Consider the following 6,802-nt stretch of genomic DNA (forward strand, 5'->3'; position numbering starts at 1 on the left):
TGACAAGCTTGTCTGCTTATTCTGAGCATCCAGCCAGAAGCAGCTGCAGACAGACGTATGTTGTGGTGCTACACAACCTCCGAGGTGCCAGGAGCAAGCTTTGCCTGGGGCACAGTCGGGTTTGAAGGGCTCCCTCTGGGCAGAGCAGCTGGCTCATCCTCATTGCTCTTCTGAGGACACTCCGGCAGCCAGACTGGGTGGAAAGTCTGAATTCAGCCTCAAGGCTGAACACAAATTAAAAGGGAGATTGATGCAAGCTAGTGAGCTGCTTTGTGCTGTGCCCCTTAGTGAGAGAGCTGTGCTTTCCTTACAAACAGGCATGCTTAGCAAGTAGGTGACACTAGTGAGTTTTAGTGAATGGTGGATCGCACTGGGCTCACAGTGAGCTGAACAGGTCACCTTTGTCCTGCAGGAAGAAAAAAAAAAGTAATTTCCATGAAAGCTAATTGTATTGAGCAATAATAAACAAAAAGGCTTCTACGTGCTTCTTCCACATCCTGAAGTACCAAGTATCGACTTACCTGCATGAATCACAGGTCAGACTGTACATGTGCAGAATAAATCTTCCCAAATACACAGGGGTGGCAAGGAGCATCTGGTACACTGCATGGGTGCTCTGCCGCATGTTGTGTGTGATCACGGGAACCTGGCCCACAATGGGCAGTGGCTCTTGGAATATGAGTCCATGACTGCTCTGCTCCTCCCTGCATCGCAGTGCATTGGGTTGCAGCCCATGGAGCCCTTCCTCTCATACCTGTTGGTCCTTTCCTCTGACCTGTGTTTTCCCACTGGTATTTGAGGTTCTGTGAAGACCAAAGAACATGTCCACCCATGCTCAGTTTTTATTCCTCTTGAAAAAAGTCTTTTTTTCTGCAGGCATTCCTCTCCACACCGGCATTCTTGGTAAACCGCAAAGCAGACTGACAAACAATACTATTTTTTGCTGTCTGCTAACCCTATAAGCCTAAGTAAGAAAATTCCTTAGAAATTCCTGTAAAAGATATCCATATCAGTAAGTAGCTAGTCATGCTTGCTGCAAGGCCACCTGCCTCGGGAAAGTTTATCAGCTCACTGTATGGTTGATATACAGGGCCCTTTACAGCTCTAAGCGATGTGGAAGGAATTGCCAGAAGCCCTAAGTAAGAGCAATTAAGTATTACTAAACTGGAGGTGCTGGTGGCCTTGGCTGATAGCTTTCTCATCAGAATGATAAAAGCGCAGGGAAAGTAGCTGTTTTCCTCACAGAGCAGCTCCAGGGCTGCTTCTGCTACACCTAACGCATTATCTGGAGTTTTAACTGTGGCTTTGTGTGGCCCGAAGGTGAGTTGTTGGTGGTGTACTAACAGGAAGAGAGGCACGATTGAAGCACAGCAAGGATTTCAGTTGTTATTTGCCAACCTTTTTGCCCCTGGGCAGCAAAGGTCAAAAGCGACCTGTGGAGCTGTGGGGGGAAGGCTGTTTGTGGTGGTCCGCAGTGGCCATGTCCACGCCGCCCTGCACAGGTAGAGCAGCGCGGCGAAGGGCTGAGCCTCCCTCCTCAGCCGGCATCAGCTCACGGCTTCATGGAGGAGGCTGAAATCTGAGCCGCAAACCCATGTTTCCATGTGTAGATCACAGAGTCAGAAAAAGTGAAGGAGCAAATTATTTCTCTTGCCTCCTTGTGCAAATGGTGGCCTTTCATTTACACTGCTGTCAGTGATCACTGACTTCACTGAAGTCAGTAAAAGTGTCCTGGTAACCTGTGCATGGGAAGAGAACAAGGCTTTGGTATTTTAACTTTGCAGTTGTTTGGTGAATACCTTGTTTCTTCCGAACAGATGGAGGCTTCCCTGTGTATGACAGCGAGTGTCAGCACAAATCCGTCTCAGAGTATTGGACCTTTAATTCACAAAGCACTGGCCCTCAGCTATCAGTGCTCAGCTACCAGCTTTGTCTCTGGTTTAGGGAGGGTGACCTTGAGTGAGTCGCTTTGCTTCACTGTACCTTAGTTTCCCCACCAATATAGAGGAAATACGTATTTTTGTCTCTCCTTGTAAAACACTAGGAATCCGCTCTTAAGAAGGGCTGTAGGAGACAGGCTGTTAAAGAACATACCACATATATACAAGAGATAACGGGAATGCACCTGCCTCTAGCAGGAAGCATCTCTCCCTCTTTACATTTTCCAAAAGATACAACCAGGTTTTTTTTATTAAAGAGATTTTGTAAAAATATGGGGGCTCCAAAGAAAATGAAAGCAAAACTGTTGACTGTAGAATCCACTTACCTAAGGGCAGTGTGATAAACTTATTTTTATGAAAAATGCCATATATCCATAAAGTTTTTGTGAAACAATAGAAGGTTAGACTTGCAATAAAACTTCAAACTAGGAGTAAAGAAAATTTTCAGGTACAGGCCATAGCTGACCATAAATATTGTGGGTACTCAAGGCTTGTCTGCATTGGGGAGTTAACATGCTGTAAGCTAGGCTGCAAATTTATAGTACCTTTGGACCCACCTCCATGTTTTTAATATGCAGGCGACTGTATGTTCTTTTTTCTCATACTCCAAGCTAATCAGAAAGGATCCTGCTGTAAGTTTGGGAGCTGTAATCGTGCTACTACAGGGCAGAAACACAGCTATTTGCCCCCACATGTGTAGTCATGTCTGAGGACTACCCACAAATGGGTTGGACCAACCCTCGCCAGAGCTCTGGTCAGCGCAAAGGCGGTTAGTTAAGCTGCATTGTCGATGTTGTGCAAGTTTCATTCTGAGTTCAAGATTCGAAACCACAGGACTGAAACTCTTTGGTGGGCTCCATCCATACTGTGCACTGCAGCCGCTTGCCGGCAGTGTGTACTGCTGACTCACTGCTTCCCCATCTTTCTGTCTGCCTTTTGCTTCCGGCATGAGTGTTCGTTTCTGGGGCCAGCGAGCTATTCTGTTGTTCCTTCTGGGCACATCACTGAGGTGGGACCTACTACTGGCGTCTCTGGGTCCTGGAGCAAGACAGATACTTGTAGTGATGTGAAGCAAGGGTTACTGAGCTGTGGCCTGTGGAGGGCCAGTGCATATATAAGCCATTTCAAAGTGCGGCATAGCAGGATGCGGAGCTGCTGGTACTGAGGAACCCCCCCCTCCAAGCCTGGGAACTCTGAATGACCTGTAAGATGATGGAAGCAGGTTTTTATTTCACTTTGTTTCTACATTGTTCGAATCTGGGTTCCAGCTACAATGCCAAAATGCAGAAAGGGCTTAGTTAGCTTCTGTCTCGTCTCTGATAACGGGGCACTGGCTTCTTGTCCCTGAAAACGTACACTATAACATCAGCAATCTGAGAAGAGCCACATTTTACTGCTCCTTCTACAGCTCCAAACCTGAACCATTTCTATCACATTTCCTCCTCATCTAATCTTATCTGTTTCTTAAGTTGTACTTGCACACGCAATGAGATGACAAGCTAATGAAGTGGGTGTTGCAACCCTTGCTGTGCTTCTCTATTTCCAAATCAAAGCACAATCTTTGTGCAGAAATCTGAAAGCTGCCTCCATTTTGAAATGCGGCCTATTTTAAACAAAGAACACCAGTTTGTTAATTTAGTATTAATCCTTATCTGGAAAGTAACTAGTGCCAAAAATCACTGTATTCTCCAAGCTTTTGCAAATGTCAATCACAATTAAAAAGGTTTCTTCTGAAATCACACATACTATTGTATGTATATACGCAATAGGGTGTAGAACAAGCCAAACAAGAAGAAAATGAAGAAAAGTGTAGGCATGACTGGTTTTGCAGGAAGAACACCAGTTTAAGGCTTAGGAAACCTGAGTTCCCTGCCGCACTGCAGAAAATGGCATGGACAAGTTATTGATGGTAGTCAGGTATGTTGTTTCTGGCTGCTGTGGATATCAGTTACGTGGTTACTGTCCCCAAATGCTTGTCTCAGCCTCTGCCATTACAGCCGAACATGCCATTGGGTTGTGATTCTGCCAGCAGGATCTGGTCTGACTTAAAAATCTTTTGGGGGGGTTGGTTTGTTTGAAGGGGTGGAGGAAGGTGACAACCAGCTGGACACCTGACCTGAACCCCAGTGCTCCCTGGCTCAGCTCCCCTCTCCTAAGCTGCCCTCTGCAGCCCACCTCCCTGGGGCCAGGGAGTTTGTGGAGTTGAGCAATCGCTGCTGGTGCTGCGGAGATCTTTGTTGTTATAAAGGATACAGCCCTTATAAAGGGTACAGACGATTGCGGGTGGGTGGGGAGGCTGCCCAGGAGCCAGCAGTGGGGAATTTGCACCCCCATGGGGCCTGTGGGTCCTGCTGGGTGAGCGGTGTCTGCTGTGACACCCGGAGGCTGGAGAAGGGCTGCAAGCCCCCAGTTGCTGTGCTTATTCCGGCTGTGGCAAGGCCTGGGTCTCTGCTTCACATGCGTGGTGTAATCGTGATTTTTAGAAAAGCAGTTTGAAATGCACTGCGAAAGGTGCCTGTAGCTTCAGTTTGGGTAAGTAGATATAACTGCAGTTGTCCGCTCCTGAAATAACTGCACACAGCATTGCCTGCAGAGGTCCATGGCTGTGGCTGCTGTGTGTGCATGAGACTTTCACACCCGAAAGCTCCCATCCTGCAAGTAGATTTAAAAGGAAGAGAGAGAAGGCAGACCAGCTCTGGTTAATAGGGTTGCCCTGCATTTTCTAGTACAAGACTATTTTCATTTGCTCATAATTTTGCAAAGCTTTAACTCCTTAGATTGAAACCGTGCATGGCAAAAATGTCTGCCCCAGGCATGTGCATTGTTCTGCACCTGTCTGAATAGAGGCCCAAGGGCCACTTAAGCTGAAATGATTTGGCCATTTCTGAAAATTGAAGTGAAAGAATTTGCTCTTTTCACATTTTTGCAACGCCTTTCTCTGGAGCATCCTAGGGCGGTGACTTGACATTTAGCAGGGAAGTGGCTTTTGTGCAGTCACCCAGATTTAAGCAGGATATAAACCTCTGAGAGCCACAGTTTCCATGTGCTTAGTGGAGACTTCTTCAACTTTTATCATCCAAGTGCCAGAAAATACTGTTCCCACTAAGAGTGCTCCAGTCTGAGCAAGGTTTTGATTGCAGTTGCAGTACCAGGGTGCCAGGTTCTCTGTGGCTGAATTTGGGAGCAGGGTTCAGGCCACCTGCAGGCAAAGGGAGCCGAGAAGCAGATGCTGGGGGTTGGGGCTGTGAAGAGCAGGTTGGATGGAGGAGCCAAGGGAAGGGAAGAGGGAGAAGAGGGACACTGGGACTGCAGTGGGGGGCAGGCATGGGAACAAGCCTGTCTGCCTGGAAAAGCTGCCTGGGAGTCAAGGCTGGCAGAAAGAGGGATTTGATGAGATAATTTGGATGGAAGGGGGACCAGAGGCACCACGTTTCCGTTGAGAGCCTGGGACAACCCCCCCACATCCTTTATCCTCCCGTACCCCACAGCTGCCAGCAAATGCTGGGCTGTGCTGTTGTTCTGTTTCTATGATTTATTTAGTTACGTTCAAGTAGCAGAAGTCTGTGTGGTAAATCTCATGTCCCACCCCTCCTTGTGACACAGGCATCACTAGGATGCCACATGATAGAATTTAGTTTTGTTTTTCAATTTGCTTCAAAAAAATAGATAAAAACTTAGGAAACAGTGCACAGGGATGCCTGTGCAGAAAAAATATTAAGTGTGTAATTTAGGTAGTGCCAGATTTATTGTCTGTACAAACTTAATTTGCCTTCTGGTGTGTATGATTATGGTTTGTTTTGGGTTTTTTTTTGACATAGTCAATATTGTTCTTTCTTTTGCAGGACTCTTGCCTTATACTATGTATGAAAGGCAAGGGGGTCATTTAATGAGCAATTTATTTTATATAGATGTATTTTTTTCCTTGCTGTTCTGAGTATAAATGCTGCATGCTCTTGCACTGCTTTGTTCTTTGTTTCATTTAAAAATCTGACTAAATTTAACAATAAAAAGGATAGAGAGTCCATAAATGAAATGTTTGCTTTCAGGCAAAATAGACCAGCTCCCTTACTTTTTTTCCCATTTCAGTTAGCAACGTGAATCACTTGCACTGCCTGGCCTGTGACCCTATTTTCCAGAAAACGTAAGGTTTGTTCAAAACTCGCATTTTCAAAGCATGTTTTGCGGTGCGATCGCTGGCAGCTGTGAGCACTCTTTGCTTCCGCAAGTGACTTGCAGGCCAGAAAACGTTCCCACCCCATAAATAAGGAACATGCAGTCAGTGGCCATCCGTGGGCGGCTTGGTTTAAGGGCCTCGGTGGGCGGCGCGCGGGAGCCACGTGCAGCGCAGGGGCAGGGGCCAGTTGTGGGGAGCCGGTGCGTGTCTGCGAGCATACGTGTGTGCACGTGCGTGTGTGTGCCGCTACGCCGGGTTCCTCTTTTGCGGGGGCCAGGTGCGAGGGGACGCTCCAGCCCTCCGCCCCGGGCAGCCCGGGGCCCGCGGGGGCATCCCAAGGAGCCGCTTTGTTGCTGTGAACAGCCCATAGGCTCCAAATCGGAAAAGGGGGTCCTGGCTTATAGCGCCTGTGCTGACACCTGTGTCCGTGCTTTCATCCAAATTATAGCCCATCCATTGGCTAACAGACCAACACAGGTGGAACCGAGTGCAGGATCCTCCCGTGCAAGAGTCACTCACCCTCTGTCATCCTTTTCCCTTAGGCCCGATTACATTAGTAGAATAAATGATGAATCCTTACAGGAAAAGCTTGGTTCTCCTGAGCACGTGTCAGTGTTCATCAGGTTACCTTTGGGGCTGGTAGGCTGAGACTGCTAGGCTTACTGGTGATTTCATAACATGCTATCAG

This window comes from Apteryx mantelli, chromosome 5 (assembly GCF_036417845.1).
Source record: "Apteryx mantelli isolate bAptMan1 chromosome 5, bAptMan1.hap1, whole genome shotgun sequence".
NCBI lineage: Eukaryota > Metazoa > Chordata > Aves > Apterygiformes > Apterygidae > Apteryx > Apteryx mantelli.